Source organism: Mya arenaria, chromosome 5, assembly GCF_026914265.1.
Source record: "Mya arenaria isolate MELC-2E11 chromosome 5, ASM2691426v1".
Classification (NCBI taxonomy): domain Eukaryota; kingdom Metazoa; phylum Mollusca; class Bivalvia; order Myida; family Myidae; genus Mya; species Mya arenaria.
Window position 1 is genome coordinate 49,517,750 of NC_069126.1, and position 13,062 is coordinate 49,530,811.

A 13,062-nucleotide genomic window follows, 5' to 3' on the forward strand; every position below is an offset into this window, starting at 1 on the left:
AGATTGAATTATTATGACTGTATCCTTTTCAGATTGAATTATTATGACTGTATCGATAACTGCCAGTGCGACGACTGTAAATTGTACAGACAGAAGATGGATTTGAATGATTCCAATGCCATGAACTGTGAGATGGATGAGCTGGCTAACACCGTAAAAACACAGAAATCAGACAACAGCAATACCTTACCGCAACAAACCGAATCGATGAGTGTTGATATGTTGGATAAGGAAATGTTCATGAATTATTATGAAATGTTCAAACCGCAGATGGATTTAAACGATTCCAGTTCCAATGCGGGAATGAAAAGAAAAGTGGAAAATGGTGAGATGGATAACATTGTAAAAAGACAGAAAATAGAATACAGCAATACCTCCCCCCAGCAAACCGAATCGATGAGAGTTGGTATGTTTGACAAGGACAATGACTGTATGGATCTTGTTTGATATTTATGCAAAAAGCTACAATGTGCTTCTATTTGAAATAAATGAACATAAAACCAATATGAAAGTTTTGACGATGAATAATATCGATGAATTATTTTTTTGCTATTATAAGGTCTCCAAATTGTGCACTGGTTACAAACAATCTACAATCTACAACATGTCAAGCAAATCATCTCCTCAGCACTACTCAACTGAAGACGAAAAACAACAAGCAATGGCAGAAGACTATTTGCGAGATGCGGCAGAGTCTTGTATGGATGTGAGCATGGATGAGAAAGAATTCAGCGCAGTAAAAGTAAAAGCAGACGTTCTTACTCCACCTGCTAGCCCGATAAGGAAGAGGTTCAAGGCATGGGAAGGAAAAGATGAAGCTACAGCTGTTGTCCTTTCAGATGATGACGATATCGAGGATGGGAATTTTAGCGATGATCTTGAAAATTCTTCGCCGGCTTCCCCTTTGGATCATGATAAAGTTGCGAAAATACTTGAACAAATATACACTATTCAGGAGTCAAAATATGAGGCAGACCAGATCAGGAGGTGCGTTGAAATGTACAGAGAGATCAAGTATTGTGAGACGGAAGAAGCGAGGACAGCACTGAGACACAGTTCAAACGATTATGCTGAACCTGAGATTCTAGACGATTTTCTGTTGAAGCACATAGGCTATATGTGGGAAACGATAAAACCATACTTATAACAATGAACCTGGGGACTCTGAGTATCAGGACTTTGGAGACATTTAGTGTGTTATGATGTTTCAAGTTTTTGTAGATAACGATTCAATTGTAAAATAAACATGAAAAAATGAAATATTCTTTGTCTTGTGTTTTCGTAAATGTGTAAAACGCAGCAAATATAGACAATAGTTTATTGTGTCACCAACGGTTAAGACTTGCCATGTTACTGTTGTCAAAACATTTGAATTACATAAACTGAATGAAATTGACTTGACACTATATTAGTGAAATATTTTTGAACCTTTTAAATAAAGTATGGCTCACAACAACGGTAAAAAAAACTCAAAATGTATTTCGTATGATAAGAGACTCGGAAAACGTTTCAGAGCTTGTCATTGGTGCGGTGGCTACAGTAACATTGACTATCGCTTGCTCGTTATGAAACAATGTGCATTCGAACATTCCGCGTGTCCAAGCTGTTTTGATAAATACAACGGCTTTTGTCCCGCTTGTTGGATAAACCACCCGGCACGAAAAATGAATAGAAGAAACATTAAACGTTACTACAAAAGATTGGGTAACTCAGAAGGAAAAGATTATCTGGCCAGAATCAAGCAAAGCGCAAGAGAACAGTTTAAGCAAAACGTACTGAGATTTGCGTTTCTAAGACTTAGGATAACAAAATATTAACATAAAAAACGAATGCTTTGAAATTGCTTTTTATTGAACTTCGTAATATTCACTTGTAAGTGGCAGAAGTAAAGTAATTCATGAAAAATCTTGAGTGTTTTCGTTGAATAGTTCCATACAGGCAGCTTCGTCTAAGGATTGCAGGTTGTCTGTTTGAGATTTCAAGCGCAAAACTTCGTCTTCCAATGCCGTGTTATTTTGCTTAAGCTGATTGTTTTCCGCAGTCAGCTGTGACAGATTCAATGTCAAGCGTGTAACTTCGTCCTGCAATAGTTGACTATCGTCCGTATTCGAGTTGTGCACATGAGTTTGCTTATACCGATCGTTCTCTCTGATCAACCTGAACACCTTTTGCTGTAGTGCGCCACATTTCTTGCGATACTCGGTCGTTTCCAGTTTGTTTTGCAGAAATGTTTTTTCGATATTGTCAAGTATCGAGACGATTTCTTTGAACGTAGACTCGTGCTTGTTATCACCCATACATAGTCTCGCTACGAAGCCGGTAATTTGTAAATTAAGGTTGCTTATGTCCGTCATATTTCTATGGTGAGCGAGTTCAATGTCAGTTTTATTTTCGATTTATATCATGGAATGCGATTTACTAGTGAATTATTTTTTTCATATTATAAGGCTTGAAATTTGTTACTTGTCATACACATTCTCAAACAATTATGTCAAGTCAAGCATCGACACAGCAAACAACGCCTTGTGAGAATACAAGTGAAAACGAGCAAAAAAGCGAATCTTCTTCTCAGCAACCCATGGATGATATCAAGGAATATGAAAAAATGATGGAGATGGCAGAAGATTATTTGCGAGATGCTGAAGAACAAAAATCGAGCGAAATCGAATCCATGCAAGTTGACAACCCAGACGGGGCAGCTTGTTATATGAGAAATTGCTGCGTTTGTGACGGATACTGTTATGATAGTGATAATTTTGAAGACATTGAGAACGTAGACGAGGAAGTAAAAATTGACGAAATTGAACCAAGCATTCAAGTAAATCAATTTCAGTTCACCGAACGACACAAGGAAAAACTAATAAAAGCTATTGATATTTTCTCTGAAGGAAGATTAACGAGAAAACGGAACACTCGCCACCTGAAACATTTGCAAACAACTCCTATTCAGACAAGTGGAACAAGAGATGTTTACAACTGGGTATCAGGATTGAAATTTTGCGCTATCTCGGAACACAAAAACCCAGTCGGCTACCCGTGTACCTATTACATCAGAATCAAACAGAACGAGTCAAATAAATCCGTTCGATGTTTTTTGTATTGCCATTGCTTTAGCACGCGATGCCAGAATCTTGTTGTTTCAAAATGTATATGGAATTTTAACATCGAAATACAATGATAATAAGCAGATCATGTGTTGTTTCATTTAATTTCAAAAATATTGCATATGTTCACGAAACATTTTTTGATTACAGTAAATAGCTTTCAGTATATGGTCATACTTAGCCATGCTTGAAAAGACATTTGATATAGCCGCCCTTAAGACACGATTAGGTAAATGCATGGTCCATGGCTTAAAATAATGCAATGAGTGGAACGAATATAGTTCATATATAAACTTATCTTTTCTTCTCATGTCATACTTGTCAAAACCTACTGATCTAGTATATATACAAATTATGGGAATCAAGAAAATCATCAAAACGTGTTTGAAGAAGTTGCTCAGAAGGTCTGATGCAAAACAGAAAAACATGGACAGTGTGCAATTGAATGCAAACATCAATATGGCAATTGAAATCCACACGTGTCCGAAACTATATCCGTGTTTGATTTGTTTCAAAAACGGAGAGGCTGAACAGAAAGCAGAACAGAGAGCCCCAAGCCATCAGTGCCCTGAACTGTACCCCTGTTTGGTGTGTTTGGTGCAAGAAGACTCGTCGAGTGTTGACAAAACTTACAAAGTTGTTGAAAAGCTCAGTAGCAGAGACTTAGAGAGAAATGAGAATCACGAAGCACTTCGCCAGTTCTTCGCCAGGCGTGGGAGGCAATTTGTGCCAAAACAGTGTTAACAATAAATTGAGTGATGAACAGACAATGATTAGTAACAAAATAAAATGTATGAACTGTTCGTGTTTTATTGTGTTTATCTATAGTAATCTAGTTGGAATCACTTAAGCTTCAAGAACAACTATGCTTGCTCATTGTTATCAAACGAGTAATGGTCATATAGTCATATATATATGTGCAAATCGCTATGCATAACTCCTCAAAGATACACAGAATGTATCGTAAAATGCTGCAAAGTACGATACTTAAGCAAAATAAAACATGAAATAAAGTAAAACAATCACAGAATAATGTTACGATTTTCGGTACAAGCTATACTGAGCTGATTATTATAAGGGAAAGTGTTGTCTGTCGTATTCACTTGGATACGGTTGAACCATGTAAACAATACTCTTTGTGTGTAAAATTTGGGATATTTTCTGTGTTTGAAGGTACGACCTTGGTAGTTATAGTTTCTATAATGTGTTCGCGATTGAATCAAGCCGGGTTTATGCATATACAAGAGATATAAATGATTTTACGAGGTTTTAAACATTTCCAATTTCAGAAAATATTTCTACTTTCGATTTCGTTTTTCTGAAAATGAACAAACTTTTTTTTTCCTATTGTTTAATTTCATAAAACGATACATAATACATGATTAAGATAATTTTAAATTATTTTTAATGAGTGTATTTTCTTTATTTTCGTAAAAGTTTAAAAAATAAATAAATAATGCAATTCATGGAATGATATGACGTGATATGTATGACGTCATATTGCAGAGTTCTCGCTGTGCGCTGGTCGGCCATCTTGAAAAATAAATTGTGAAGGTCGTATTTCCAGCTTTCCTGCGGTAAGTATGACATGAATGTTTAAAAGTTTTATGAGAAATTGTGTCTAAATATATGATGTATCATATTACCAACAAGTTTTGTCGATGTGTGCATTGAATTACGTAAAAACTTATGTCAAAAGAAATTGCTCCCAGCTCGTTTTAGAATGTTTCGAACATTCTCGAAGCCGATTTTAGAAACTTTAATTCTCGGCTAGATATGTTGAAAAACATAGTAAGCGGTGTTAATTCATATCTCTTGTCTTGTTTATGTCATATTTTGAATGATTTTAACTTTGTTTAGGGACCAAACTGACAGAAATAAGAAATGACAAATCATGCGAGATTGATAAATATCTTCTTCTATTTCTTTGTTTGAAAAATATGTTGAAAATTATTTTTTTTAAACCAGAGACGGTAGTTCAGATGCAGTCGTCCTGTGTGTCAGAAAGCTGGTGATCAAAATGGTTGAAGGCAGTACCCAAGAAAGTACATTTACAAGTAAGTAAAATCGCTGAAAATTAATTCCATGAATTGAACTGTCATATCATAATCTCAGTGCTTAGTCTGTTTGGAAATATGCTTGGAATAATTTTTATAAACTGATAATTTATCTAATAACAGACACTGTGTTTGATTTATTACATTGAACTGAGATAAATTTTCAGTTTGTGTTTGATATCTACCAATGCCATAAATGCATAATTTTGTTCCTGTTGTGAATGATAAGAAATGTTGGGAACATAATACCTTCTGCATGTGAACAGTTTTTCTGTTTCTGTTTGTATGTAGGAAGTATTTTGTTTTCAGGATTATTTCAACATTGTTGATGTGGATGAAATGTGCACTTAGCCATGCTTTTAATGGAATGAAAAAAGTAAAAAACTAACAAGCAATATGTGCAGTTTTGTTAATAAAATGTTTTGTTTCAGAGTTGTGAGGAGTAACCTAGCCTATATAACCTGAAGCTCACCCAATATGCAGTGTGTTCTGCTCTGTCAATAACAAGTAAGTAATTTCACCAAATTTCATCAGAAACAAATCTCAAAGTTGCAATGAACAGTAAAGTTAACTCATCTTGGTACTTTAATATAATGAAACACTGAACCAACATGATTTGATTTTGCTCTTTGTACTTATTTCACATTATGGTAGCAAAATTACAGCTATGTGTCAGATTCATGACATTTAGCATTTGTCATACATTTCACTCTTTCAGTTGTCAAACCAAATGCTAAGTGTCAAATCCATTCATGATATTTAGCATGTGTCATACATTTCACTATATTATTTGTCAAACCGAAAGATGAATGTCAAATTATTTACACATGCTTAGCAGTTTATCATACATTTCACTTTATTATTTGTCAAACCAAAAGATGAATGTCAAATTATTTGAAGATGCTAAGCATCTTATCATACATTTTACTCTTTTTATGACAAATCGACTCACAAATTTAAGCAAACCAGGTGACGATGTACAAATAATTTAGGGTGACGAGCTTTTTGGTTACCTCGCCCAGCCCAACTGAAAGACTTAAAGTATATCTATAAGTCTTTTAGTTTGGTCGGGCGAGCGAGCCAAAATCTCGTCATCCCAAAATATTTGTACATCGTCACTTTGTGTGCTTAATTTTGAGATTCAAATAAATCGTTCTAAATTCAATGTAAAAAAAAGTTTCATAAGGGGGGTACTCAGCGTGAAAAAACTACATCGCTTAAACGCAAATGCGCTTTGGTAGGTATATAGCTAAAAAACGAATGCGCTATGGTGAAAATCCAAAGTCAAAAATTTTGAAAAAAATGAAAAGTTGTCAAAAAAATCATAATTTTAAGCACGTTGTTAGTGTACTGCTCTGTCATTTGTAAATCAAAACTGAGAGAATGGTTAATATGTTTTGAGACTAAGCATTTACAACTCACTGCAAATATTCTTTGGTGGTCAAAGACTTAATAGAAGTTAATTAGCCAGTGTTCATATTTAGTAAATGAAAATTAGTGAGTTAAAGCTTATATTGTTAAGTTTTATTGTATATCATCTGGCAGGGAAAACAAGATCATTTAAGATTCATGTTTTTGGTGGCAAACAAATTGAACAAGTATTGTTCTTATTTTACTCATTGATGTTTTCATTTTTCAACAGAAATGTTTTGTTTTTTCAGCTCTGTATGGCTGGTCTGACCTCAGTGGAGGTTGTTCGTTTAAATGGTTTCGGGACATTGAAGTAAAAACAACACGAGGTAAAATACAAAGTGCTTATTTATTTTTTAACTTGTTTATCCAGTAGTATATGATAAACAGTTTTTGAACTTGTTCATCCAGTATTATATGGTACATACAACAATAATGTAGAATATTAAATCACTGAGTTGCGGCTTCTCTGAACAAACATCTGTTCACTTTATGTCCACAGTTTTTTGAGAAACAAACAGGGCATCTGTTTTCCCAGTTTGTAGATTTTCTCGTTTTGCAGAATGTCCCACCAAGAGTGAAGGGCTGCCTGTTTGCTTCAGATTCCCAGTCCTCCTCGCTGATGATTTCTGAAGTCCTTACGCAGTCACCCCAGTCTTCAACCTCAGTTTGTACAGGTGATAATGTTTTTGAACCATAGTTCATTGTCATGTCATTGGAGTTGTTCAGCTGCTCCAGTTCTGACTGTAACTCTGTTTTGAGTACAGCAAGTCTAGCCTCAAGAATGGCAATTCTCTTAATTTTGCGATTAAGTCTCTCCATTGTACAGATCATAAATTGCTGTAGTTTTCAAGTTTTGTAATGATATTAAGTATGCGTTACATATTAAATATGCACAAAAATAATGCATTCGATCTGCATTTCACAAGTGTAAAACATCACAAATGAATGGTATTTCAATCTACTTTTTTGTCAAACCATATGACATTATTTGTTCATGACATTTAGAAATAGTCATACAATGCAAATTCTTCTAGTACACAATCGCAAATAAATAATTCTTTCAGTTGTCAAACCAAATGCTAAGTGTCAAATCGATTCATGACACTGAGCATTTATCAAACATTTCACTCTATTATTTGTCAAACCAAAAGATGAACGTCAAATTATTTACAGATGCTAAGCAGTTTATCATACATTTCACTTTATTATTTGTCAAACCAAAAGATGAATGTCAAATTATTTGAAGATGCTAAGCATCTTATCATACATTTTACTCTTTTTATGACAAATCGACTCACAAATTTAAGCAAACCAGGTGACGATGTACAAATAATTTAGGGTGACGAGCTTTTTGGTTACCTCGCCCAGCCCAACTGAAAGACTTAAAGTATATCTATAAGTCTTTTAGTTTGGTCGGGCGAGCGAGCCAAAATCTCGTCATCCCAAAATATTTGTACATCGTCACTTTGTGTGCTTAATTTTGAGATTCAAATAAATCGTTCTAAATTCAATGTAAAAAAAAGTTTCATAAGGGGGGTACTCAGCGTGAAAAAACTACATCGCTTAAACGCAAATGCGCTTTGGTAAGTATATAGCTAAAAAACGAATGCGCTATGGTGAAAATCCAAAGTCAAAAATTTTGAAAAAATTGAAAAGTTGTCAAAAAAATCATAATTTTAAGCACGTTGTTAGTGTACTGCTCTGTCATTTGTAAATCAAAACTGAGAGAATGGTTAATATGTTTTGAAATTAAGCATTTATCATTTCTGTAAAAATCCAATGTTATAAATGAAACCAAAATTTACCAGAGTAAACATTAATGTGCTATTGTATGTAAGAATGTTTCGTCTTTTACACGTTTCATTTCTTTTTTTCAGATGAGATGCCATACACAGGGGATCCGACAGAAGACAGCAGACAGAATTCGTCGATCTATTTGAAATGTCATTGTTTATTTGAAAAAAAGATACCTATCCACACTTGTTCGTTTTAAAATATTGTTTGTATTATATGTGCTTTGTACCGTTGCTTTTTGTTTATCAGTAATTCTCCAACACTTGTATTTCGTGTTTTACATGAACATTGAAAATTTATCATACAGTAAATCATTTCAAAAAATAAAAATCAAATGGAGAAATACTGATTTATCTGTTTGCTTTTAATGTTTGTGCTGTCTTGCTTACCCCAGTAACGCGGGTCTTGTTTGCTATTGTGAGTACTGTTGTTATTTTTTTTGGCCATCCAAAGTATTGTTCACGAAAGATAACACATTTTTTCATAAAATTGGTTACATTTTGGTCTGTCGATTTTTTTCAATGAAACCACAGTCAAACGGTTTTTCACTATATTTTTTTATGAGAAACAGCCAGACTTGGTCACGGCTGAAACCGAGGAACATTTGTGATTGAACAAAATTTTAGCAGTAATGCTGCTTGTAATTCATAAATTTATTAAGCTTTGGTCTTGTCATATTGATTACGATATTGGTTGGAACATAACTTGGTAAAATGGTAAACATTTTGATAGTGTGTACAAGAGCAAAATTTGCACTGCATTTCAAAATGTTTCATTTTTGTGAAATGCTGTTGACAAAATGATTTGTTTGCTCGTGCCAGCATGGGTCGACGAGATTCGTTTCTCACCGTCCTTTATGCGGCGGTTTAAGATGCAAGCCTGTTGTTTTGTCAATGTCTAAAGTTCAGCTTGAATGAAAATTGAAATCAATATTGCAAGATCAAGCAATTTTTAAAAAAAATGTTAGAATGTAGATGCGTTGTGAAATACAAGTGAAATGTACTAGGCTCATTGCATTCTTAGTTTGGTTTCGAAGTGCAAAACTTCATTCATCACAAACATTCCTCTTGAACGACCGAACATTGATATGTGGCAATGTTTTCGTTCAGCAAAATGATTTGGCAAAAGTAATTTAAAGGCTAGCATGAGTATGGAGGTGTCGTTAGACCAGCTTAGTATTGGTGTAAGGTGGTGTACAGTGCCAATACTAGGAACCGCTCATGTTCACCATGTCACGCTACAGGCAATGAAAAATAGGGAGTGGCAACCTCTTTGTATCGCCGTGGTCCGACAGTCCACACAGTCTTTACAATGAGAGGGGAAATATAGGCAATCGGATGCTTCTTCCTAAGTGTGCCTTGTCGAGTAACTGCCTTTGGCGTTGCCTTTATTTTCAAATTTGTGAACAAATAAAACTAGGTTAGGACCACATAATAGGGTTACGATGAAAATTAGGTTTCCCTTTTAATGTTTGAAGATAACAGCCACTGGCGTTATACTTCAAAAAATGGCTCGAAATACACATATCACACAAACATTCAACATTTTGTCAGCAGCATTTTTCATTTTTCAAAAAAATACTCAGATGTACAAAAATAATGCAAAACATGAACAGCAAATTCACAAATTCTGCTGTGTTGAAATTTAAAAAATCAAACATGAGATTGTATGAAAAAGCTTCTTTTTTATTTTCAAACAATTGAGATCTCACGATCATAAGCCATATGTACAAAAATAATGCAACTCTGAATTATAATTTCATGCTCTCAACAAAAAATATGCATCGAAAATTGTGAAAAATTGTGAAAATCTAGAAGTAGACGAGAGTTCTCAAGATTTCAAAAAACGAACTATAGGCTTTATTTCACACAATACTTCATGAAAAAAAATCAAATCTTCATAATGTTCATAATCTAGAAATTAACGAGGTATCTCAAGATTTCATAAAAAAATTATAGGCTCATGCAACTCCTTAAGCTATATGCACAAAAAACACCAAGTCCATGAAACTTGAAAAAATTGATATCTTACTGAAACTGGCGTTCACACAAGATCTCATGAAAAAAAAATCAAATCTTCATAGTGTTGAAAATTATAGGTTTCATTTATTCAAAAAATTATAGGCTCATGCAAATCTCTCAAAAAATTACAAATCTCACAATCATAAGCCATATGCACAAAAAAATGCAGCTAAGTCGATGAAACATGAAAAATTGATATCTTTCTGAGGCTGGCGTTCACACAAGATTTCATGAAAAAAATCAAATCTTCATAGTGTTGAAAATTATAGGCTTCATTTATTCAAAAAATTATAGGCTCATGCAAATCTTTCAAAAAATTATAGGCACATGCATATCTCTCAAAAAATTACAGATCTCACAATCATAAGCCATATGCACAAAAATGCAGCATCAAGTCCATGATACATGAAAAATTGATATCTTTCGGAGGCTGGCGTTCACACAAGATTTTTCATGTAAAAAATCAAATCTTCATAATGTTGAAAAAATTATAGGCTCATGCAAATCTCTCAAAAAATTACAAATCTCACAATCATAAGCCATATGCACAAAAATGCAGCATCAAGTCCATGAAACATGAAAAATTGGTATCTTAGTGAAACTGGCGTTCACACAAGATTTCATGAAAAAAATCAAATCTTCATAATGTTGAAAAAATTATAGGCTCATGCAAATCTCTCAAAAAATTACAAATCTCACAATCATAAGCCATATGCACAAAAAATGCAGCTAAGTCGATGAAACATGAAAAATTGATATCTTTCTGAGACTGGCGTTCACACAAGATTTCATGAAAAAAATCAAATCTTCATAATGTTGAAAAATTAAAGGCTCATGCAAATCTCTCAAAAAATTACAGATCTCACAATCATAAGCCATATGCACAAAAAAATGCAGCTAAGTCGATGAAACATGAAAAATTGATATTTTACTGAAACTGGCGTTCACACAAGATTTCATGAAAAAAAATAAAATCTTCATAATGTTCAAATTCAACAAATCAACATTTGCAGCAAATCTCACAGATCTCACAATCATAAGCTATATGCACAAAAAACACCAAGTTCATGAAACATGAAAAATTGGTATCTTACTGAAACTGGCGTTCACACAAGATTTCATGAAAAAAATAAAATCTTCATAATGATCAAATTCAACAAATCTACATTTGCAGCAAATCTCTCAGATCTCACAATCATAAGCTATATGCACAAAAAACACCAAGTCCATGAAACATGAAAAATTGATATCTTACTGAAACTGGCGTTCACACAAGATTTCATGAAAAAAATAAAATCTTCATAATGATCAAATTCAACAAATCTACATTTGCAGCAAATCTCACAGATCTCACAATCATAAGCCATATGCACAAATTCCACCAAGTCCATGAAACTTGAAAAAAAATGATATTTTGCTGAAACTAATTTCACATAATCTTCATAGAAAAACTACTTCATTCACAGATTTCAAAATCTCGAGCCATTTGTACAATAATAATGCGGAATCAAGTGATAATTCTGGAACTATTTCATATGAGCGTATAAATAAAAACGGTAAAAAAAATAGTCCTAACCATTTATGCACAATTATAATGCGATGCGCATTAATTTTGGCCATCGGGTATATAAGCTCCACATTTTTCAATATTCGTCATTCCAGTAGCAAGCTCTTAACTCAGAAGTGCTGTTAGTCTGCTGGGAGCCCAAAGTGGGTTTGAACTTCTCAGATTTCTCCTCGCACTATGAACTTGGTGCATCAGAGATACAGAGAAAATATCTGAGAGGTTTTTTGACCTTCTGGTTTGAACATGAGAACCGTATGTCGCGATACCTCATAGTTTTTCGCTCTTGAGTCTGGCCAGCTCATGTTGTCGATCACTTTGACATCGCCTGACGAATACGATCATTCTCTGTGATAGCCATTAGATCATATACAAAAAGCGAATTTGGCAAGTGATTTGTTATTTGCGTCTGGTAGCATGAGCATAGAAGTATAGCTTCGACGAGATTTGTTTCTCATTGCTCAATATGCTACGGTCTTGGATGCAATGCAATGATTTTGTCAACTTCGCAAAAACATTTTGGCAAAAGTAAAATTTGAGAGGCTACCATGAGTATGGAGGTGTCGTTAGACCAGCTTAGTATTGGTGTAAGGTGATGTACAGTACCAATACTAGGAACCGCTCATGGTCATCATGTCGCGCTACAGGCAATGAAAAATAGGGAGTGGCAACCTCGATGTATCGCTGTGGTCCGACACTCCACACAGTCTTTACAAAGAGAGAGGAAAACACAAGCAATCGGATGCTTATTCCTAAGTGTGCCTTGTCGAGTAACTGCCTTTAGCGTTGCCTCAGTTTTTTTCAAAATTCAAAATTCAAACTTCAATCGCTTCTTTGCTCAGAAGTTGCGATACATAAAAGGAAATGCTTTCTGAGATTAAAGTTAGCATTTCCTGCCTGCAAGTAAAGCGAGCAAATATGCCTCTATGTGCTTAAGAGGTGTGTTTGAAAGTGAACTCTGTAGCCTTCTCTTAGATCAAAAGAGAAATAAGTCTACGAGTTTTCGAGCCTAGCTTGTGGTTGAGGTACTTGAAGTTGATCGCAGAAATCCCTTCTTTGATCGGACAATGCGGCTGAGGCACTCGATTCTTGCCCCAGTACAGGCCTTC

General features: G+C 34.4%; 1 long non-coding RNA gene across 1 annotated transcript; it reads left to right on the plus strand.

The window, feature by feature from the left end:
* Positions 1 to 3,875: 3,875 nt before the first annotated feature.
* LOC128233596 (uncharacterized) lies at positions 3,876 to 8,551 on the plus strand. Its single transcript, XR_008260732.1, has 7 exons — positions 3,876 to 4,277; positions 4,611 to 4,681; positions 5,073 to 5,161; positions 5,593 to 5,668; positions 6,823 to 6,900; positions 7,134 to 7,248; positions 8,452 to 8,551. It is a non-coding gene; the product is annotated as an uncharacterized LOC128233596 (long non-coding RNA).
* The last annotated feature ends 4,511 nt before the right edge of the window (positions 8,552 to 13,062 follow it).